The following is a 25,140-nucleotide window of genomic DNA, read 5'->3' as shown; positions in this document are numbered from 1 at the left end:
ATCTAATGTTCTCAAACTATTAATGACTTAATTGTTATACTTCTTGTCTGATTCTAGACCTATAGTCTCTGTGGACGAGTAACAGACTCTTGATGCAGGCCCTATACCTGAAACACGGTCTGTGTCAAGTCAGAATGAAGAATTGATAATAAAAGATCTCCAACCATTTGCTTAAAAACATCTAATGCACGTTTTAAACATATCTATTAAAACAAATATGTGAAATGAACCAAAAACGTTTGAAAGTCAGGGGAAAACCTTATATAAACCTAAAGCAGGCTGAAAATTCTGCCCTGTATGTATCCCTTCTCTTTCACCAAATTTATTACTTCTTTTGGGAATGGAAGAGTCTTCCCTTTTCACTCACAAAGGAAGAAATGTTTTACCCATTCTGTTCAGTGATCAAGGCTGTCTAGTGTGTGTATCTGATTTTTGGAAAAGGAGCAGTTTGTGGAACCTGTGGATGTAACCTTTAGAGGGTGACCATCTCAAGAAAAGGAGAGTGGAGCCATTCCTGAAGTTTTGCAGCAATTGAAGTCAGGTATCTGAAGGAATCTGTGACCATAACGACTGGGCCAAGCCAGCACTTATTCTGAGAAGTTGCTGGAAGCAAGGAATGCCAGAAGGGATACCTGAGATTTAATGTTTTGGTTTTTTTTTTTGTCCAAACTGTGTCTCTCCAAAACACAGTTCACATCAAAGTGTCCATGGCATAACAAGGGTCTCTGGTGCCCAGAGACCAATGTTTGTATCCCCTCCCCCCATTCAACAATTTTCCTGCTTTCCTAGTATCTCACTAATTTTTCTTTCTCTCAACCCTCATCATGTTTTCCTCTGTTTCCCCCATCCAGCATTTCCCTGCCTTCTTCCCCCCCCCCCCCTTCTCTGTCCCCAAGCCAGCATCTTTCTCTCTCTCTCTCTCTCTCTCTCTCTCTCTTTCTCAGGCAGATTATAGAGGAAAAAGTGTTACAATTAAAGTTTGCCATAGACTTGGACCTGGGGAGAGGCTTTACCTTTCAGCAGGACAATAACCCTAAGTAGAAGACAGAAGTGAATGTCCTTGAACGATCCAATCAAAGCCAATACCTGAATTCAATAACAGATTGTAGTCCACAGATTGTTACCAGCCAATTAAGAAAAAAAAACAGCACCATAATGTTGTGCAAGTTGTTTGACATGTATCCTACATGACTCATGGCTGTTACCATTAACTAAGGGGGCTTCCATCAAGTATTGAATGAAAGGCTTTGAGCACTAGAGGGTGACAAAAACGTTTTTTTCTTTTGATTTTTGGCCAAAAGCAAGTCTGTAGCCATAATTCCGTACATGGTTTCGACCAAAGCTGAAATCAAAAATGGTTCCAGCACACCCCTCTTCCTGAATAAATGTGGCCCCCACTCCAACCTACCTCTGTTCCTGAACAAAAACAATGCCCCCCCCCCCCAGGCCTACCTTACAGACCCTGGTGGTCTAGTGGCCTCAATTCGGCAAGAGCAATCCCCAGTTGGTCCTGCCCAGGCCGACTCCACAGTCAAAATGGCTGCTGTGACTTCCCACGGCAGGCTTGCAAGACTGCCATAGGAGGTCACAGCAGCCATTTTTAGATCAGAGCCAGCACAGGCAGGATTGATCCAACAAGGCCACTAGTCCACCAGATTTTTAAGGTAGACTTGGAGGGGGGCTGCTGGTGTGCAACATTTTTTATTTGGGGGAAGCAGAATGAGGCTAGAGTAAAGCCTGTTTTGTTTGGGGCAGAGTGAGGCCAGAATGAGGCTTGCTTTTGGTCAGGGAGGGAGATTTGGTTTCAAACAAAATGCAATAAAAGGCTGAATTTGCGCCAAAAATGAAATTCAGGAAACTTCTAGCAAATATTCCGTTTTGAATATTGTTTATAACAAGCAAACACCCTCAAAACAACTGTGGGTGTTTGCATTCCTCCCCTGTCTGACCCAGGCATTCTTCTGACTTCCCCCAGTCCACCTCCATAAAGCACTCTATCTCCCAACATTTTCTCCTCTCCCATTCCAAGGCTCTCTCTCGATATACCTCCTTCCCCAAAGCATTTTCTCACACATGTACAATAATAATAAATATATTTAGCTCACTTTGGGGCCCTTTTACTAAGGTGTGGTAGGCATCCCGAGGTAGTTTGGCCATTAGTACATATTTTTTATTTTTTCCACAGGAGGAGTGTCTGCGTTTAGTGGGTAGTGCGGGCACATTACTGCGTGATATCCAATTAGCATTGGAATCACACAGGAGCACTTACCGCCTCCTAAATAGGTAGTGGTAACCCAAACATGGCCATTTTACTACCACATTAAAAGTGACCACAGCATGCAGGAAACCCTCGCTCTGATAGCAGAGTCGCCACTTTTTATCGCAGCTTAGTAAAATAAAAAAAAATCTGAGTACAAAATGTCTCAGCATATCCCCGGCCCCCACCAAAAATATATATACAAAACAATCTACATGCCAAACCAAATATATACCCAACAAGTAAAAACCCAACTTATCTTTCAAAAAAATTCCACAGCTGCAAAGGGTCAAAGAAGATATATATATTCCCCTGATGGATCACCAGACAATTTCAAGGAAACTGAAGAACAAAGATAGTGCCTTAGACAATATCTTAACTTTTAACTGGTACAATCTTACCCCCCCCCCCCCCCCCAGTTTTCAAAGCCGTGCTGCAATGCTGACACAGCCCATTTAAAGTGAGGTCACACTATAGAACAATACAGAGACATTATAGTATTCTCAGTCTTATTTACTATCTGCAAATTTAATCACCACTTGTCATTCTGATTTCCAGATCATTTATAAATATGGTAACTAGCACCGGTCCCAGTACAAATCCCTGCAACCCTCCTCCATTGAGAAAAATGGCCATTTTAACCCTACCCTCTGTTTTCTGTCCAATAACCAATTCTTAATCCACAGAAGGACATTGCGTCCTATTCCATGACGCCATAATTTTCTCAGGAGTCTCACATGAGGAACTTTGTCAAAGGCTTTCTGAAAATCTAGATATACTACATCAACCAGCTCACCTTTACCCACGTTTTTATTCACACCTTCAAAGAAATTAAGCAAATTGGTGTGGCAAGACTTCCATCTGCTGAATCCATGCTGATCCTGTCCCATTAAGCTATGTTTATCTATGTGTTCTGTAATTTTATTCTTTAAAATAGTTTTCACTGTTTTGCTGTTACTGAAGTCAGACTTACTGGTCTGTAATTTCCCAGATCACCACTGGAGCCCTTTTTAAAACTTGTCATTACATTGGCCACCCTCCAATCTTTAGCTACTAAGGATGATTTTAACAACAGCTTGCATATCACTAGCAGCAGATCAATTTAGTTTGGTTTATTTAGCAATTTCATGTTTGAGTTCTTTCAGCATCCCAGGGTGCATGCCATCTGGGCCAGGTGATTTACTACTCTTTAATTTGTCAATTTGGCTCATTACATCTTCCAGATTCACCAAGACTTCTTTGAGTTCCTCTGCATCCTCACCCTTGAAAACCATTTCTGGTACAAGTAGATCTCTTACATCTTCTTCCGTAAAGACCGAAACAAATAATTCATTCAGTTTGTCCACTATGACCTTGTCCTCCCTGAGTGCCCCCTTTGCTCATTCATGATCTAACGGTCCCATGGATTCCGTCACAGGCTTTCTACATCTGATGTACCTGAAAAAATTGTTACTGTGAGTTTTTGCATCTTTGGTAACTTTCTCTTCATATTCTATTTTAGCTTTCTTTATCAATGCTTTGCATCTAACTTTGCTAGTGCTTTTGTTGCTTGATATTTTCTTCATTCAGGTCTTTTTTCCATTCTTTGAAGATGTTATTTTGGCTCTAATAGCCTCTTTCACTTCACCTTTTAACCATGCTGGCTGTTGTTTGCTCTTCTTTCCGCATTTGTAAATATGTGGAATAAATCTGGTCTGGGCTTCCAAGATGGTATTTTTAAACAACGCCCATACCTGATTTAGAGTCCTAGCCTTTGCAGCTTATCCTTTTAGCTTCTTTTAAACCATTTTCTTCATTTTATCACAGTTATCCTTTCAAAAATTAAATGCTGCTACAGTACATTTCCTTTGTGACTTTACTCCAGATATTAACTCAAATGTGGTCACGTTATGATCACTGTTTCCCAGCGGACCCAACATCGGTACCTCTCATACTATGCCCTGCATTCCACTAAGGACTAGATCTAAAATGGCTCCCCTCATTTTGCTTCCTGGACTAGTTGCTCCAAGAAGCAGTCATTTATTATGTCTAGGAATTTTATGTCCCTACATCTCCTTGATGAGGACTGAACTAAGCCCTGTTGTAAAGGAAAACGATATACATGCATTCCCTTTTAGAATTACTCCGTGGACAAAACCTTTACACATATACAATACCTCTGAGACACGCCCAAACCCCACACCCAGAAATGCCTCTGTTCTGGTCAAAGGTATATGCATACAGGGTGTATGTGTGTAATTTTATCCTAGAACGTTTTGTTAAAGACAATTTCTGCTTACAAAAATGATATACAGAAATGCCTTTTAAAATGATTCTTGAAGTAGCAGATTTTTCTGAAGATTGAAGGACAAAAAGCCACTGAATTTATTTTTTAGTTTCTTTAGGCCTTTACTTGACATAGCTGGGTCACAGTGAACTGATTATTAAGGGACTTGCCTTGATGGGTACATGCTACAAAAAAAGATGCTGTCTGTATCAGGTGGAGTGATTTTAACTGAGGTCCTTATGCAAGGTGACATGGAAATTATGTTTCCCTTTCTGTTTCCTCAGTGTGGCTGACAGTTGTTTACCACCAGGCAGTAAAATCTTTCTGTTACCTTTTTGGTGTAGGACAGACGCTAACAAGTTAGCTCTTCATCTCTACTGCTTCTGAGCGATCTCAAGCGACAGGTGCCAGAACCAACTTGGTATCTACTTGAGCATTTCTGTCAAAGCCCAGCCTTGAGCCCAAACTGTGACCTTTAGTTTATGAAATAAAATACTTATGAACAAACACAGAGCAAATGTCAAGCTGCTCTCCTGCTTTGTTCCACCTGCTTAGGAACCTAGATAAAGGCCCTCAACTATAGCAATGAATGCCTTGGGCTTTATGGGTCTGGAGAGACATAACTTATTAACAAAGAGTTATTAAATTTTTCGCAATTTCACAATGCAGGGTAAATGCCTCTTTTGAATCTACATTGTATTCATTATCATTTAAAACGTTAATTAAGTCAAAGTTGCATTTAATTTAGCTCTAAATGTGCCCTTGGGAAAAGGTTTTAGAAACAGCTGCAGATCTAAGAAGCAGATTCATTCCAGCAGAGCTTAGTCTTTACTGCTCTGCCTTCAGGATAGCACCTCCCCCAATAAATGGTTATCATTTGGGATCATTTTAAAAGCCATTTATGTACATAAAATGGAGTTTTAATGCGTGGAAATGGCTTATTATAAAAATGCCTAAAGTATATGCAGGTAACAGAATATGTCTTATGCCATTTTACTCATACTTTTACTGATGGAGAGCAGGGATGTTTCTGGGTTGAAGTTGGGACAGGGCATGAACTTATATGCATAATTCTAGATTTTCAAAAGTATGCATGTGAATTTTCTAAAAAAGAAACAAAACAAAAAAAAAAACCTAAAAATTGTGTTTTGTAGTAGTATGTGTAAACATGTGCATGTAGTTTCATACTCTCTGTGCCCATGTCTCCTCTTCTGCCTGACCTTTTCTTCTGCATGTAGGAAACATAGCAGCCCGCCGTAGTAGGCTCTACACGCATGCAGCATGCACCCAAATGAGACTACTGCCAGGCCAGCACACCCTCCTGGCGGTAATTTCAGATTTGGCATGCGCCCATAACACGTGGATGAATTATTTATTTATTTTCTCCAACGCATGACACTTCTGGCGATAATTAGCACTTGGCACGTGCCAAATGGTCACCACGTGTGTAGCGCATGAGCCTTTACCGCTAGATCAATTGGTATCATTAAGGGCTCAGGCTGGTTTTTGGCACGCACTGGTTTCATTTTTACCGCAGGTCTTTTTCTCATCCCATTAAAAGAAAAAGCCCTTTTTTGTAGATACGGTAAAAACTGGCCTGACGTGTGCCCAATATACACTTCTACACTACCGCAGGCCACTTTTTACCACTGCTTAGTAAAAGGGCCCCATAAAAAGAAACATAGGTCTTGAGACATTTACATAGGTGCCATCACTTTACTTTTTCTGTGCCCATGGGATCCCTGAGCAAAAGATCAGTATTTCAGCAAAATAGCAGCATATGAAGCAGCTCTATGTAGTGCACACATCTCTTGACCTCACTTAGTCTTATTCTTTCATGTCTTCAGGATGTTCACTTGCTTTTCCATGTGGCTATATGTGGTATCTTCCATCTTTAGTAGTGTGATGTAGTAGACATGTTAGTCCACTTTTAAAGGTAATAAATAGAAAGTAGAAGAAGGGTTACCATCAAGCTAAAATGTATTGTTAGTCCAATAAAAAAGGTATCATCTTATTTTATTTTCTGTGTTTTGTTGTATTTATATTTATTACCTTTAAAAGTGGACTAACATGGCTGCAACTTTACTCAAGTCCTCAGGAGAAAGCTCCACCAGATACAGCCATCAAGAAAGTGATAGCAGCTCTTGCCTACTATAGCACCTATGCAATCAGGTATCAAGAAAAGCTCCAGCATCAGGCTGCCAGAAGGCTGGCATCTTGGAGGAGGTCACACCCTGGAAGCTTGAAGACAGGGGCCAATACATAGGGAAAGGGGAACATCAACAAACCATAGGTTGCTGAGTTTGCTGGAAAGCAGCATTGCATGGCAGGAGTAGCCAACTAGCAGAGTAAGAGTTGAACAGAGCTTACAATTTCTTATTGCATAGCAGAAGGTATTTAACTGGCTGACTCCACAGCCATTGGTATCTTCCAGAATGAACAAGACTTGACATTTGATCAGGGATAAAATAACCTTGATGGATGTCCCTGCTGTCATTCAAGCTGCCTGTTTAGCATTGGCTTTCTTCCTAAAATCTCTTCATTTCTTCTAGAAGTCAACAATCTCTTGGTCATCTTCCACAATAACCATGTGGAAGATGACATTTAGCTTGGCATAAATCCCCCTGTCACATTTTTTGTTATGCTTTGACTTTGGTTAAGGTGTGTCCATAAAGCGCTTTAAATGTTGAGTTACCTCCTTCGAAATAAATAATAAAAGACCGGTGACAGCGATTGTAAGGATTATGGTACAGTTGGCTAGAAAACTTGTGAAGACTTGTTGCAGTTTGACCCCTGAGGCAGGTGCGTTTGAGCGCCGAAACACAGCCTGTGTCGGGTTCTTTTTTATTAAAGATTGTACCATTGTTCCAGTTTTTCAGGCCCTTTTGTGCTTTTTTTGTACTGAGTTACCTCCTTCATCAAGAGATATATTTTCCATGGTACAGAGTTGGCCTTTCTGACATGTGTTCCTTTCTTGGATGTGTACTTGTCAGAAAGTACATGCATGCATGCCTACCGCTCACTCTTCTGGGACTACTGCCAACCCAATGCAGCCATCAGGGGATAGTCCCACCCCAAGTGTGCACCATTTCTGGGGAAAAAAGAAAAAATGGCTTGCATGGCGATAACCCGGTGATAATCGGGCATTGCCGTGCACTTCCTTGTTACCACTGAGTTAGCCAGGAGCCATTGCCACCTCAATGAGTGATGGTAAGGGCTCCCCATCGCATGGCCACATGGTAAGATTTCTCACTGCGTGGCCATTTTTTTGTTCTTTACCGGCTGAAGAAAAAACAGCCCTGGCACGTGGGGAAAACGGCCCTCACCACTAGTGCAGGGCCCATTTTCCTACAGCTTGGTAAAACGATCCTTTAGTGTTTGTTTTTTACAGCCTAATTTATAAAATAACTTTAACATACTTTTCTGTACCTATTATGTCCCACTTGCTTTAAGTATGTATTTTGTTAACTGCCTAGTTAATAGGCGGGTTACAAATGAAGTAAGTAAATAACTAAATAATACTCCCATACTATTTGAATTCAAATATTTTAATCTTTCAAAAATGTTATATATCCCAATGTAAGGTTCGCATCTGTATTGCTGTACCACACAGACCACTCCCTTTCCCTAACCTCTCTATCTTAGATGCATTTGGCTTCTCGACATCTGAATGGCTCCCATTTTAAAATGGCATTTAAAAGTCTGGGTCTTCTAAAATAAGGGCCATAATGTAACAAATATATCTTCTCCTATTACAACTTCACTATTTTATGAGCTGTTCTATGGGAGTACATGGTCATGTATGCATAAAAATTACTTTTTAAAATAATAACTTGACAGACCCTGCCCAGATCAAGCCCCTTAAAATTTCTGTGTTGCTACTTCTACATATAGGTTGTATCATTTTAAAATAGCTACTTGTGTCCCAGTTTGTATGTGTAAATCAGCTTTTTACATGTCATCCTAACCCTTCTAAAATCAGCTTTGAAACTTATATAGTGCCTGCCTAAAACAAAAACACCCTTTAAAGCAGTTGTTAGTACAGAGCTATATGATTTGTCATAACCTTATTAACTCTACTTTCCAACCTACAATGTAGGCTTTGAGACTTATATGTATAAATCAGTACTTCTCAACCCTCTTCTCCTGGATGCACACCTAGCCAGTCAAGTTTTCAGGATCCCCAAAATGAATGTGTATGAGACAAATTTGCATATATAGGAGACCCATTAAATGCACATCTATCTCATGTTTATTCATTGTGGTAATCCTGAAAACCTGACTGGCTATGGAATGCCTTCAGGAGGCAATTGAAAATCACCAGTAAATATATAACATTTTGTTCATATATTTGTAAAAATTTTATAAATAAAATTTCAATTTTGTTCCTGTGAGCAACGGCGTTAGTGACTCTATTTTAAAGCAATCACCCCCCACCCCCTGTTTACTAAGCTGCTAGAGGCTGCCGCACAGTAATGCCGACACAGCCCATTCAAAGTGTCGGCATTAGCGCATCATAGCCGCTAGTGAGACTTACAGGCTCATTTTCAAAAGAGATGGACATCCAAAAAGTGACATAAATTTGCACTTGAACGTCCATCTCACAGTGATGTCCAAATCGGTATAATCGAAACCCGATTTTGGACGTGTTTCTCAGAGGTCCGTCGCAAGGATGTCCAAATCTCAAGGGGGCATATCGGAGGCATGGTCAAGGCGGAACTTGGGCGTTCCTAACACTTGGACATCCTTGAGCCGTAATGGAAAAAAGCAAAGACGTCCAGGATTAAAACTTGGACATTTTCACCCAGACTTGTTATTATTAAGAATAAGGCACAAAAAGATGCCCAAAATGACCATATGACCACTGGAGGGAATCGGCGATGACCTCCCATTACTCCCCCAGTGGTCACTAACTCCCTCCCACCCTAAAAAAAAAAGATTGAAAATATTACTTGCCAGCCTCTATGCCAACCTCAGATGTCATACTCAGGTCCATGACAGCGCATGCAGGTCCCTGGAGTAGTTTAGTAGTAGGTGCAGTGCACTTCAGACAGGTGGACCCAGGCCCCCCCCCCACCTGTTACATTTGTGGAGGAAACAGCAAGCCCTCCAAAGCCCACCAGAAACCCTCTGTACCCACATATAGGTGCCCCCCTTCACCTGTAAGGGCTATGGTAGTGGTGTACAGTTGGGGGTAATGGGTTTTGGGAAGGTGGGGAGGGGGCTCAACAGACAAGGTAAGGAAGCTGTGTACATGGGATCAGTTTATGAAGTTCACTGCAGTGCCCCCTAGGGTGCCCAATTGCTGTCCTGGCATGTCAAGGGGACCAGTGTACTGAAAATGCTGGCTCCTCCCATATCTAAATGGCTTGAATTTGGATGTTTTAGACTTGGATGTCTTTGGTTTTGAAAATGGCTAAAAATCAAAGTCGTCCAAATCCAAGGACGTCCAAGGTATTTTCGAACACAAAGATGGACGTTCATCTTTTTTCAAAAATGACCTTTTCCCCGCCTCTGAATTTGTGCGTTCTACAAAGACGTCCAAATTCCAACGAAGACCAGTTATGATAGGAGAGGGGTTTGATGGAATAAACATATGATCCATCAATCCTCCTGGCTGAGGTTTTCAGAAAACAATCGCTGATTTTGGTTTATAGATAAGCACGCATTGGTGTATTTGATTATCTCATTTTGAAGCACTTCACTGTTAAATGGTTTTAGTTTTATTTTGTTTGTGTTAAATTTATTTGTGTTTGTTTTTGATATGCTTGCTGTGTCCCTCGGTATGCTTTTGTAAGCTGCACTGAGCACGCTTTAGCAACTAATGCAGCTTAGTAAAAGGGCTTAAAAGTTTTTAATCCCCACAATACATATTCTTTAATGAACATCCCGTTTTCTTCAGTGTGGCTATGACTAATAACATGCATTTTTCATTTTAAAACATTACCATACCTTGGCTTTGTGAATTAGCAGGGTTCCAAGTTCTCAACTTTTGTTTTGAAACTGGAATTTTACATTGTATATAAATAAAATAAATTATATATATATATAATTATATATATATTTATTTATTTAAAGAGTTTTAATAGTTGCATTATTTCAGAAAAAAAGCTGAATTCTTGTAGTTATGGTAAAATGTTATTGGTCCAATGTCAGAATAATCTGAAGATGTTACAGTATATGAGCACAGAAGTCAGATGTGATTCATGGTTATTATCTTTGCTTTATACTCCCGGTTCTAATAGTGTATGTGGGAGAAATTGACCACATATTCACAGAAAAGTTTTTTTTCCCTCTTTTTCACTGTGATCTCATGTATTTTCTCAGGTACAACTACCTCTAGAGTTACTAATGTACACTAACAAGTTAATGTGTATTAATACACACTTACACATATTAATTTGAGTTAAACATGTGGAGGGTAATTCTATAAGGGCGTCTTTTACTAAGGTGCGCTCATGTTTTTGTAGGCGTGCTAAACGTTAGAGATGCCAATACATTCCTATGGGTGTCTCTAATGTTTAGCATGCACCTATTTTTAGCGTGCATTAAAAACGTGAACACGCCTTAGAAAAAGACCCCTTAGTGGAGGAGTGGAGTGGAGGAGTAGCCTAGTGGTTAGTTCAGTGGACTTTGATCCTGGGGAACTGAGTTCAATTCCCATTGCAGCTCCTTGTGACTCTGGGCAAGTCACTTAACTCTCCATTGCCCCTGGTACAAAATAAGTACCTGAATATATGTAAACAACTTTGAATGTAGTAAAAACCTCAGAAAGGCAGTATATCAAGTCCCATTTCCCTTTCCCTAAATGAGCACCAACATTTAAGCACCTATAAAATGCCTACGTTGAGCATATTCTATAAAGAAACTAGGCATCCACATCTAGAATTAATGCACAATCACTTAATATCAGTCATAGAGCTGTGTAAATTATCAATTCTAAAACACAACCCCACATCAATGATAGAATTATATAATCTACATGTATAGATGTACATAAGTATATAAATATTGCCACACTGGGACAGACCAAAGGTCCATCAAGTCCAGTATCCTGTTTCCAACAGTGGCCAATCCAGGTCACAAATACCTGGCAAGGTCCCAGAAAAGCTCAATACATTTTATGATGCTTATCCCAGAAATAAGCAGTGGATTTTCCCAAGTCAATTTAATAATGGTCTATGGACTTTTCCTTTAGAAAGATGTCTAGACCCTTTTTAAAGCCCACTAAGCTAACCGCCTTTACCACATTCTCTGGCATCAAATTCCAGAGTTTAATTATACGTTGAGTGAAGAAAAAGTTTCTCTGATTCGTATTAAATTTACTACTTTGTAGCTTCATCGCATGCCCCCTAGTCCTAGTATTTTTGGAAAGAGTAAACAAACAATTCATGTCTAACTGTTCCACTCCACTCATTATTTTATAGACCTCTATCATCTCCCCTCAGCCATCTCTTCTCCATGCTGAAGAGCCCTAGACGCTTCAGCCTTTCCTCATAGGGAAGTCGTCCATCCCCTTTATCATTTTTGTCGCCCTTCTCTGTACCTTTTCTAATTCCACCGTATCTTTTTTGAGATGCAGTGACCAGAATTGAACACAATATTCGAGGTGCAGTCGCACCATGGACCAATACAAAGGCATTATAATGTCCTCACTTTTGTTTTCCATTCCTTTCCTAATAATATCTAACATTCTATTTGCTTTCTTAGCTGACGCTGCACACTTGAGCAGAGCATTTCAACGTATCATCAACAATGATACCGAGATCCCTTTCTTGGTCGGTGACTCCTAACGTGGAACCTTGCATTATGTAGCTATAGTTCGGGTTCCTGTTTCCCACATCCTGACCACAGACCACCCAGACTCTGTCCACCATCAAACTATGGTGCCACATTCTAACATAATGGATGGCTTATAGCAGTAGTCATGCTATTTACACATGTTTTTGGTTTCTAAATCTTGGTGGCATCCTTATAGAATTTTACCTTGTAGTTACCAAATGGTACTTTATACAGACTAGTGGGGCTTGCTGTCACGTTTCGCCTGGAATCTCAGGGATAGTGAGCCCTTGGGCCACTGCCGAGGGGCAGCAGCGGCAGGAGAATCACCCAAACACAGACAAGGCAGAACAGATGTACCAGCAAACCCAGGACCGGAACTACCAGGCGAAGACTGCAGCCGAGGCAACTCAAGATGGAGCAAGCAGGACAGGAATTCAGCCCAAACTTCACCTGCACTTGACCGCTGTTCCTCAGTAGTTGAGCCCCTGGGTGCAGGCGGCCAGCAGGACTTACCAGACAGGGCAGGAAGGCAGAACTGCAGGAAACAGCAGCTGGCCGGCGAACAGCAGGTCACGTCCAGAAAACACACCAGAGTTCCAGGCAGTCAGCAAGCAGCAGAAAAAAAAAACAGAAAACAAGCTGGGTCTGGGCAGGCAGCAGACAGAAGAATAAACTAAGGGAAAAGCAGGGTCAAAGCCACAAACAGCAAAGAGCACAGCAGCACTGCAACAACTCTCACCAAAGGAAACTCCTCTGAGGACCTCTGTTGCAAGGCAAACTAGAGAACTTCCCAGGTGATTAATAAAGGCAGCATACCAGGGAGTTCACCAGGTACGGGTACTGCTTAGTTCCAAAAAAGTCCCAAAACAATCTGGAAGGCTGGAAGATCCGGACAGGACCAGCATATCTTCTGGAACATGGGAAACGGAAAGCCATCAGTTCACAGCAGCCACCAGGTCTAACCACCGGTGGGCGAGGTGACTGAGAGCAAGGAACCTGGGCACAACCCTGACACTTGCATTATTTAACTTGCATTAAATCACTTTAGTGCGTATTAATGATTGGTAAATAGAACCCTTAGAATGATCCTTATAAAGCTATGGACTATTTAATGGCTTCTCTTCTAGAAACTAATTACTGAAAACTATAATTAAACAGATTTTAAAAGATAGATTTCCAATCAGTATTCTGTACACACTTCTCGTCCATAAACATCATAGATTTTATTTGAAATGACACTAGTTGTTAAACTTTCTTAAATGGATTAAACATAAGTTTTTAAACAATTCAAGGTTTATGCCAGTTTGTGATAGCATGAATGGGCATGGATCAAGAGAGACAACCAAACTTATTGGTTTAAAGAACCTTTAATGATATGTCCTACTAAGGATATTGCAAAATGCAAAAGACTGTAAAATTGAGTGGTACATTGACTTAACACAGCTGTGTTTTGGCAATATTGCCTGCATCAGGAGTCGTACAATCCACAAAGTGGTGTCACTCAGATTCAATGATAAACTATATTTAGTGTCACCAAACTGTAAAAAAAAAAAAAAAAAAAAACAACAACAGTGTAGTTGAGCAATAGCATTTGGGCTCACAGCAACAATGCCAAGTAAAGTTTTGCATTACTTCATAACATACCTGCTGTATTACTTCAGAAGATACCTGCTGCTAGAAACAGTTTATGTTGCTTACTGAGATGACACCAGAATCGGACATTTATTTTGCACTGAACATAGGGGAAGTCACTGCTTGCCCCTTGATTGATAGCATGGAATTTTGCTACCAATTGGGTTTCTACCAGGTATTTATGACCTGGATTGGCCACTGTTGGGAGCAGGATACTGGGCTAGATGGACCATTGGTCTGACCCAGTATGGCTATTCTTATATTCTTAAGTTCTGAGAGTTTGCAGAGCTATCAGCCACACAGCCTAGACAGTGGTTCCATGCCTTTTTGCTGGGCAGTGGCTTGCCTAGTGGGGGGGGAGGGATATAGAAACTACAATTGGATTGGGGGGGTTCCATAAAAGTTTGTCTAGTGCCTCATAACTGACTAAAGTGGCTCTGCCTGTTTATACAACTCTGGCCAGTAAATCTGGCCCATTATGTACTCCCTGATTTTTCCCTTCGTTTAAGTGACCTCCTAGAAATTGACTGTGGGCCAGTGGCAGCATTTTCCTACAGTAGGATTGAAGTAATAACAGATGTTCTATCTCTTCTTCTTCTAGTGTTTCTTTGATTACCCTATACAGTAAATCATGTTTCACTTATCGCTTGGCCCTTTAGTTTGCACCTCTCTAAAGGACTCATCTTCTATTTTGCGATCTCTTAAAATTCCCAGGATTTTCTTCCACAGCCATCTCAGGTAAGTTCCTCCTCTGTCTTGGAGTTTCTGACTACTGCAGTCCCTAGATTATGGGTATAACATGATTTCTCCATCTAATATTGCCACTAAGGTTTGGGCAGGTCCAGATCTTCCGGTGTGAAGATTTCTGGGAATGATTTGTCTCTTAACTTTTCTAGCATCGTTAACTGTGTCCACATAGCTTAACAGTCTGGATAATTCCAACCCAAGAAAACTGGGTAGAAAAGCCATGGTAACAATGCCACTTCTAGCTTGGCTTATCCTACTGGTGTTTTTATTGAGACCTGAGCAGTTGGGTATTGCCTCTGGTCTATATAAAAACAGGTAAAAGTTACCATCTATTCATAATCTACATGAAGTCTTTTTATTGTCTCCCTCTAAATGAGTCTTCATGCTTCTGGAATCCACCAATGTCTGAGGGGGAGTGCATCCGGCTGAACTTACATTAAAAAAAGTTCTGTATCCCCAGGTGAAAAGCATCCATAAAATTACAGGAATGTGGACCCACTAGACTCACATCCATAGAGGCCTCTTCTACTGCCAGTCAATCTCTGGCAAAGTGCCCCTTTTTTCCACAATTGAAACAAGGGGGACGATCCAGCTCTTGAGACCATGGGAGCTGCATCCTCAGTGATTGCTGTGCCATTCCTTCTACCTTTCTTTTCCGATTCCTGTGGCTCAAGGTCAGCTTTTTCTTCCTCATTCTGGGGCTCTTTGCCACAGACTGAACATGATAGAAGTCTTCCACTACCTCCAGATTATTTTTTCATGTCAGTTTAGAGCATTGGTGTACCCGCTGTCTTATGGGTAGACTCAAGCCATTTAAAAATTGTTCCAGAAGAATGACCCTGATTGTCTCTCTTCCTGTCTTCCCTTCTGGTTGTAACCTTTCCAAGCAACCTCCTCAATTCTGTAAAAAGAACTTTGTGGATTCTCTTTTGATGGAGGACTCCCTTCCAGAACTGCTACCAGTATGCTTCTGGGGTATAACCTGCCCATTTCTAGATGGCAGCCTTGACATCTGAGTATACGATTTGACCATCTAAGTTAGGATTCTGGATGACAGCTTGGCTGCTACCCATATTGTTTTTGGCCACCTGACCATTTGAGAAGTTCTTTCAAAATTCACTAGGAAATAATCTGGATCATCCTTGGGGAGTCATTTTAGACACAGACCTCTGCAGCTCCTGAGAAACCTGAGCCAGAGAGGTCTATTGTACAAAGTTAGCTGCTGTTCAAATTGCATCTGTACAAATCACTGCAGCAGCTACTGCTGCTGCTATTGCCCCTCTACTAGAGCCTAGAATAACCTTTCAATTCTGGCATAATGTAAAACACACACACAAAAATCTGCCTATTCGGCTATGACTAAACTTCTTCCGATCTCTCTCTAGGGCAGGGCTAATCCTTTTAGCCCCAGGTTCTTGGTTCTCTGTGCTGTAGTAACCCGAGAGATTAGTGGATTTGCCTTCTTTCACTCTAGGAAGTGCATACCCCACTGCCAGAGCCATATCTGATAGTGTGAACAAGCATGAGCCAAGGATTCTTCACAAATACAGCCATAAAATGTTTTTAAAGTGAACAGAAAGAATCTTCAATGGTGTAATGCTATAGAAAAAGAAACAGTAACCTGTTATAGGCTGTTGGCTTAATGCTGCAAATAAAGCATCCGGATGTTCAGTTTCAAGCAAACAAAAAGGGATCTAAGTTCTACCATGCAATAGGAACACTTCAGTGTGCACAGGGTTGCAAAAATGCAAAACGTTTCTACCTCCCAGTTACCCCTCAGGTCCTTCAAATGTAAGTTGTGTAAGCATACTCTGGAAGTCAGCGTCTCTCTACTCCAATCCTCCCTTGCTTGCTGGGCACAAGAGTTTTATCTGGCCTATCTAAACCACATCTTTCCTGCTTTGACCTGACCAAGCCATGCCTTCCTTTGCAAGCCCTTAAGAGCTGGGCTTTTAAATGTGGCCTTGTGAAAGAATGTTGTTAAGGGGAATCAGCAAACTTACTATACAAACCATCAAACTTATTCATGCCTGCTAACTCCATGTAAAATGTAATTGGTTTTGGACAAAAATACCACAAGATTCAGGTAACCTTAATAATGGAGCACCACAATTACATTTCTGAGTCTTACCTTGGCTTGCCTTTCTCAATTTTATACCCATTTTTTGGCTTGACAAAATAATATCAGCACTCTATAGCACATTTTATGAGTATGGTTTATTTTTTTATTTTAATAGCATTAACAAAAATGAACTCATGGCCAAAGAACACAATAACACCACTAATTTCTGGGTAAATGGTAGTTTATTTTTTGGTAGTCAGAAGTAAAATAAAGTTTCCTTTCTTCATTTAATACCTTGAGGATTCTGATCTTATTCTCACTAGCCATTTTAGCACTCTCAGGGGCTCATGTTTGAAAGAGAAAAACATCCAAAGAGTGTCATAACGTACCATTTGAATGGATTTCTTCTCAAAATGTCCAAATCGGTATTTATGAAACCAATGCATTTCATCTACAGTGTGTCCAAATCACAATGGGGCATGTTGGGGGCATTTCAAAGGTGGGATTAGGGCAGGCTTAGGGCTTGCCTAACACTTGGGCGTTTTACAGCCAAAATGGAACAAAACAAAACCATCTAGGGTGAAAACCTAGACCTGTTTTTCTAATAAATAAAATACAAAAAGGTGCCCTAAATGACCAGCCAATTATTTTCAAAAGTGATAGCCGGCCATCTTCCGACACAAATCGGGAGATGGCCGGCCATCTCCTAAAACCGGCCAAATCGGTATAATCGAAAGCTGATTTTTGGACACACTCGCCGGCATTCCGTCGCGGAGGCGGCTAAACTTCAAGGGGGCGTGTCGGCAGGGTAGTGAAGGCGGGATGTGGGCGTGCTTACGAGATGGCTGGCTTCAGCTGATAATGGAAAAAAGAAAACCGGCGATGACGAGCATTTGGCCGGTTTTACTTGATCTATTTATTTTCACAACCAAGTCTCAAAAAGATGCCCAAACTGACCAGATGACCACCGGAAGGAATCAGGGATGACCTCCCCATACTCCTCCAGTGGTCACCAACCCCCTCCCACCCAAAAAAAAAACTTTAAAACATTTCCTTCCTAGGAGGGGAAGCCAGTCGGCCAGCTCATAAAAAAAAAAAAAAAAGGATCTTGCTGATCAGTTATGTTATGACTTACTTGTTCTGGAGTGCTGTATTTTGTGATACTGTTTTGAGAAATGTTCAAGAAAGATTTCATACAAATTTAAAAACTCCCTGCCGTTCATTTTCCCTTGATGGCCGTCCCTGATGTGCACTTCCCTTAATAACCGTTTTTCTCTTCGAAAGTGCACTTCTCTTAATGGCCGGCTTTCTCCCCAAACAGGGAAATCAAAACAGTTTTTGCTCACAGTTTTTTTAGTAGTAATAGTGGGATTTGAACCAGCCACCTCTGCATTACAAGAGCCATGATATAACCACTTGGCCACAGCTCCACTTACTTGGTGGTCCCTCCCTTTTGATTATACCCCTTCAGGTCTCTCTCAGCCAATCACAGTGCGTCAAGCTGTCTGTGAGTGGCTGAGAGAGACCTGGAGGGGTATAATCAAAAGGGAGGGACACCCAAGTAAGTAGAGCTGTGGCCAAGTGGTTACATCACTGGTCTTGTAATGCAGAGGTGGCTGGTTTAAATCCCACTGTTACTTCAAAAAAAGCAGTGTGCAAAAACTTTTGATTTCCCTGTTCAGGGAGAAAGACGGCCATTAAGAGAAGTACACTTTCGAAGAGAAAGACGGCTATTAAGGGAAGTGCACGTCAGGGAAGGCCATCAAGGGAAAAAGCACAGCAGGGACTTTTTTCATTTGTATAAAGTCTTTCTTGAACATTTCTCAAAACAGTATCAGAAAATACAGCACTCCTGAACAAGTAAGTCATAACATAACTGATCAGCAAGATCTAAACATCCAGAAGTACCAGTGCACTACGAATGCTGGCCCCTCCCACGGCCAAATGCCTTGGATTTGGCCCGGTTTGAGATGGCCGGTTCCAGTTTCCATTATCGCTGAAAAACAGTCGGCCATCTCAAACCCGGTGATCTGTGGCATTTGGCTGGCCCCAACCGTATTATCGAAACAAAAGTTGGCCGGCCATCTTTTTCGATAATACGGTTCCGGCCAGCTGTTGCGGCGCCGCCAAAATAGATCGCCGGCGATCAATTTCGCCGGCACCGTTTGATTATGCCCCTCAAGATGACCACTGGAGGGAATCAGGGATGACCTCTCTTTACTCACCCAGTGGTCACTGACCCCCCTCACTCCCCAAAAATGTGAATACAATAGTATTCACCAGCCTCTATGACAGCATTAGATGTTATAGCCAGGTCTATTAGAGCAGTATGCAGGTTCCAGGAGTAGTCTAGTGGTGGGTGCAGTGCACTATAGACAGGAGGACCCAGGCCCATACCTCCCCCTGCCTGTTACACTTGTGGTGGAAACTGTGAGCCCTCCAAAACTCACCAGAAACCCACTGTACACATATAGGTGCCCCCTTCACCCATAAGGGCTATTGTAGTGGTGTACAGTTGGGGGGTAGTGGGTTTGTTTGTTTGGGGTCTTTTTTGTTTGTAGTTGAAAATTACAACCAGACTTCCTTCATCTATGTTTTAGAATAGTTTTTCTTTGCAAGAGTCAATTGTTATAAGTAATATAGTTGGCCATTTTATGTAAGATTTTCTTCTGTGCACTTTGGCAGTTTTTCTAAATGCAAATGCAGGAAACAGTCTCAAACAGAAATTAAACACCGATGACCCTATGCCTTATGAGATGTTTTATTGTACATTTTATATATTTGGTTGACAGGTTTTTCTTTTCAGATATAATCAGAATCATTGTACCTATCGTTAGACAAGATACAATTGTTTTTTTATTCTGCATCCATCCGTCACCTGAATATGGCACATAATATTCCTGACAGTCTAGCAATAAATTGCTGTAGAATGCAAAGTGTTAGAACATCAAATAGAGCATTTGCTAGTGTGAAGAATATTAGTACAGCATAATAGCACAAAGTGTATTTGATAACTCCTGTGCCTCAATTTTGCAAAATTCCAGATATGCATTTGGAAAGTAATTTTATACCCAGACACTTCATTTAGGGCCTCTTTTACAAAGCCACACTAGAGATTCTCAGTGTGGCAAATGAGAGGAAGCTCATTCAATTCCTATGGGCTTCCTTTCATTTGCCATGCAGAAATCGCTAGCGCTGCTTTGTAAAAGAAGCCCTTAAGGCAGCAAACTCAGACCACTTTTAAACCTATTGTATAAAGAAAACTGGATGGCTCCTTTTTTTTCTAAAATGCTATTATGGCTGACAATCTGCCTTTATTTAAGGTATGGTCACTTAAACCAGCCCTATCAGTGCTATAAATGACTGTACTTATTTAACAAGAACTCATGCAAATGATAGTATTTTGTAATCTCTGTGGGAAATTCTGCATATGGCGCCTTAAAATTTGGCACCATAAAACCACACGGCGAGCATGAATCTATAAACTACACCTAAAGTTATGCATAGTTTATAGAATACACTCACATGCCATTCTTGAGACTAAAATGTAGGTAAAATGTAAGTGCACCCATTTAGGCCACGTAAAACCAGGCCTAAATACCTGCGCCTAAGTTAGGTGTACATTGTTTTTTTTGAAATGCCCATAACCCACCCTTGCCATGCCCATGGCATACCCCCTTTTCAACTGTGTGCATTAGAATTCATGCGCACCGTGTTATAGAATACACCTAGAATGTGTAAATTCTAATTAAAGCTAATTAGTTCCAATTGTATGTTAAGTACCAATTATCGATGCTGATTGGCTTGCTAATCAATTAAGTTGTGTGCACAATTTGGCCGTGTGGCCAAATTAGTGCTTACAACTTAAGGCGCATATTAGGAATTTGGGGGTCTGTGTGTATTTTCTTGCTCTGCCTATGCTCTGCCCTACTCTACCCATGTGCATACCCACATGGGATGTATATGCCATGCAAACAATGTGCATACTTTTATATCATCAGTTTTTTACAAGAGGTTATTTACACATTTAAATGACTAAAATACCAAAATGTATGCACATTGACCACACTAGGCACCGCATTGTCTCCATAATGGCCGATTACATGGAAATATTTGGTCCATGTCCTAATTTCTTTTTTCATATTTCAAACACTGTGCTCTTTCCGGCTTAAAAGATATTCATTTTTGGCCTTTTGAAAATGTAATTCTGTAATATGTAAAAGGGAGAGCGGGAAAAGAGGGAGGCGAATGGCAGCAGAAAGAAGGCAAGGAAATAGCTATACATATTTGCACCCACAATTGTCTCCCTGTTTTTGTAAAAAAAAGTCATTCTGTACCTGTATTAAATTCATTTCCCTACTTCAAAAAAATGACATTGTAGCGTTCTGCCCTCCTCAACTGAAAAATGTTTCTTTCCTATTCATGTTTTGCTCTGACAGATTATGTGTGTATACGTGCGTTTGCTTTTTTTTTTGGGGGGGGGGGGGGGAGAACTTCCAAGGTGTACATTTCCTTTAAGATGACTGCTTGTGTTATAAGCTGAAATACTTTCAGTTCAACAGTTCCCTATTTATGTACTTGTGCTTCATGCAGAAAATGTGTAAAAAAATGCATTTCTCCTGAAAGATGTATAATTGAACTTGATCTCTTGGTTGCAGTATTAGAAAACATTCTCAATAGTCTGCCCCCTTTCTATTGATGTTAGGACAGATGATATGGAAAGGAAGAGAGGAATGAGGAAGATTAATACATTCCATGTTCTAGAGCAAGGACAGATCTTGCATGTAAACAAAATTTCCGAGTTCAGTGTAACTACATTAAGTGCCGGCTGTTCTTTAAAACTTTTTACCTCCTGCTCGGCCGGCAACAGTGAAGTCCGCACGCACGGGCACCGCTTCAGACTGTCCTCGCTTTCGCTTCTGTTTCAGCTGTGCCTCTGTTCCCGCCCTCATTTCCTGTTTGCGGAAGGGCAGAACCAGAGGCACAGCTGAAACAGAAGCGAGAGCGAAGGCAGTCTGAAGCGGCGTCCATGCGTGCTGGACTTCACTGTTGCCGGACGAGCAGGAGATAAAATGTTTTCAAGAACAGCTGGCACTTACGAAGGGCAGGGGCAGAAGCACACATCCTGCTTGCATTTGGAGGCCACAGAGAGAGAGGGAGGGAGGCGCTTGGCGGTGGAAATCGGAGGAGAAGGGGGGCGTGGAACTTGGACGCATGGGATGAGAGAGGGGGAGGGGGTCCTGGGACAACAGAGGGGGAAGGGGGTCCTGGGGTGACAGAGGGGGGAGGGGGTCTTGGGACGTGAGACTGGGAGGGGCGGGACTTAGAAGGGGAGGGGAGGGCGGTCCTGTAACTCCAACGGGAGATGGGGCCCTGCAACTATAAGGGGAGGGGGGTCATGAAACTCGAAGGGGAGGGGTGCCTGGAACGCGGAGGACAGGGAGGGAGGCAGGTAGGGGGCATGGAACTCCAAGGGGAAGGGGACTCGAACTTGGAGGACATAGAGGGACAGACAAATGGGGGTGTGGAACTCCAAAGACAGGGATGCAGGAAACTCCCGGGGGGGTGAGGGGGGTTGGGGGCAGGGTGAGAGGGGTGAGGGGGGGTTGGGGGTAGGGTGAGGGGGTGGTTGGGGGGAGGGGGAGGTTGAGGGGGAGGGAGCCCTTGCTGGTGTCTGTTTCATTTCACACAGAAATAGGCCTCTTTTACTAGTTTATCATAAAGCTTTAAAACAAAAAACAAAATTTGAGTACAACAAAAGGATCCATGAACTTTGGGGCCACTATACTAAGCTCTCTAATGCTAGAATTACTGCATGCTTACAGCACAGGCCGCACTAACAAATAACACAGTATCCCCCCTGTTTACAAAGCCGTGCAGCAATGCCAACACAGCCCATTCAAAGTGAATGGCCTATGTCGGCATTAGTGCACCGGTAGCTGATAGCATGGCTTTGTAAGCAGGGGGATATGTAATGTTAGCTGCACTAAAATCTATGTTACACAGCTAATGCTGAAAACCCCATTTTGAGGTATAAAACATATTAACATGGCAAGTCATCACAAATGGTAGAAGTAACAGCTTTGCACTTTGTGTGTCTCATTTTCGAAAAAGAGAATAACATCTAAAAAGAGGCATAAAGCAGCATTTGAATGTTTTTTTCTCACAAAAACATCCAAATTTGTATATTTGAAAACTGTTTTTCAGACGTTTTTCTATGCTGTTCGTCTGCAGTGTGTCCAACTTTCAAGGGGGCGTGTTGGGGTGTGTTAAGGGTGGGATCTGGGTGTTCCTACAACTTTGACGTTTTTCAGCCATAATGGAACAAATCAAAACCATCTATGACTAAAACTAAGACGTTTTGAGCTAAACCTGTTTTTAAAACGAATAAGGCACAAAAAAGTGCCTTAATTGACCAGATGACCACCAGAGGGAATCAGGGATGACATCCCCTTACTCCCCCAGTGATCACTGACCCCTCCCACCCCCTAAAATGTGATTAACATATTACTGATCAGTCTCTATGCCAGCCTCAGATGTTATACTCAGGTCCTGCAGAGCAACATGCAGGTCCATAAAAATGTTGTTCATTTCTACATCTTGATTTTTCTACATATTTCACTAGAACAGTTTTCTTTTGAAAATGGTCAAACAAAAAAAAGTAAAAAACACAAAACCTTGTTCGGAGCCTTGTGCAAAATGTCCAAAGTCAGACATAGACATCATATAAAAAATGACCCTCTATATATTATGTATTTCGGAGGTCTCTTTATAAATACAATTTTATATATGCCAGTATAGACATTTAAAAGACCTCTTATAAAATTACCTCACATGGAATGTTCAGGTGAAGAGTTTGGGCAGGACATGGGTAGAAACACAGTTTATATACATATTTTCACTTGCTCCTGAGCAGTCACATATGTCTGCTATTTCAATCCTTGCTGTTTTTCTGAAGGACTTGTACCAGTACTAAGACACTTTGATGCTATATTTGTATACATTTATAAAACTTCCAAAATTAGATTACATGAAGACCAGATGCCTATACAGTACATGCTAATTCACATGATGGGGGACATTTCAAAATCATGCTTCATTTTGTGACGTTTCAAAATCATGCTTCATTTTGTAAAGATGTAAAGTACTGATCAGCATTAAAGAATCATCCCGTTACTGCAATTAGTGGTTTAACCTTTTCTAATTATTGATTAATTTACATGGAGGGGCATTTTTGATATGGTGTCTAAGTTCAACTTTGGATGTTTTGCTAAAAAAAAATCCAAAATTTAAGTGGGGAATATAGCCATTTTTAAAACAGAAAAAACATCTTTTTTTATTTTTTTTTATAAATGGCTATTTGCTAGCTGTTTTTGTGTTCTTTGTGTTTATCTTTTTGCTCCATTAAAACAAAAAAGTCCAAATGAAAAATACACATAATCAAGCCATTGGGATGTAGGAGGAGCCAGCATTCTTAGTAGACAGGCCACATAGACATCTCAGGAGAGCAATGGGGCACCCTAGGGAGCACTGCAGTGAGCTTCAAATAAATGCTCCCAGGTACAGATCTCACCATTGCTCCATTATCTTATCTGCTGAGCCCTCCAAAATCCACCTAAAACACAGTCCCCAACTGTACACCACTACAATAGCTCTTATGGATGAAGGGGGCACCTATATGTTGGTATAGTAGGGTTTCTGGTGAGTTTTGGAGGCCTCACAGTCTCCACCACAAATGTAACAGGTAGGGGGAGGTATGGGCCTAGGTCTCCCTGTCTACAGTGCACTGCACCCATCACAAGACTACTCCAGGGACCTGCATGCTGCTCTAATGGACTTGAGTATAACATCTGAGGTTGGCATAGAGGCTGGGAAGTAATGCTTTAAATCACATTTTTGGGGGGTGGGAGGGGGTTAGTAACCACTGGGGGAGCAAGGGGAGATCGTCTCCGATTCCCTCCAGTGGTTTTCTGGTCATTTAGGGCACTTTTTCGTGGATTATTCATTAATAAAACAGGTTTAGACTAAAACATCCAACTTATAGCCCTGGATATTTTTGGTTTTTTTTCTATTATGGCAGAAAAGCGTCCAAGTGTTTGATAGGAACTCCCAGTTCCCACCCTTAACACACACCTTTGTTTTTCTATGAAGTCTATCAGTGATGCATTCAAATTACATCTAAACATTGGTTTTGAAATATCACTTCATTTTTCTCACAAAAACGTCCAAACCGCTATTTCCTTTTATTTTTTTCACGGTTATTATTTTATTTATTTAAGAATTTTAAACTTTACATTTATGCAAAATACATAAATCATAGAATATACAGAAAAATATAATGAGATGAAAAGTGATATTTTTATCCAGGCACTATAAAGTAGATATCAGTTAGTT

At 41.2% G+C, this 25,140-nt stretch overlaps 1 protein-coding gene across 1 annotated transcript in view; it reads left to right on the top strand.

Moving 5' to 3' along the window:
• Positions 1-25,140, top strand: part of KCNMA1 (potassium calcium-activated channel subfamily M alpha 1) — a 1,310,561-nt gene that overhangs the window by 1,084,346 nt on the left and 201,075 nt on the right. The gene's annotated exons all lie outside the window — the stretch shown is intronic.

This window comes from Microcaecilia unicolor, chromosome 5, assembly GCF_901765095.1.
Source record: "Microcaecilia unicolor chromosome 5, aMicUni1.1, whole genome shotgun sequence".
Taxonomy (NCBI): Eukaryota; Metazoa; Chordata; class Amphibia; order Gymnophiona; family Siphonopidae; genus Microcaecilia; species Microcaecilia unicolor.
Note: the sequence above shows the minus strand (reverse complement) of the source record. Positions and strands in the feature narration are given on the sequence as shown.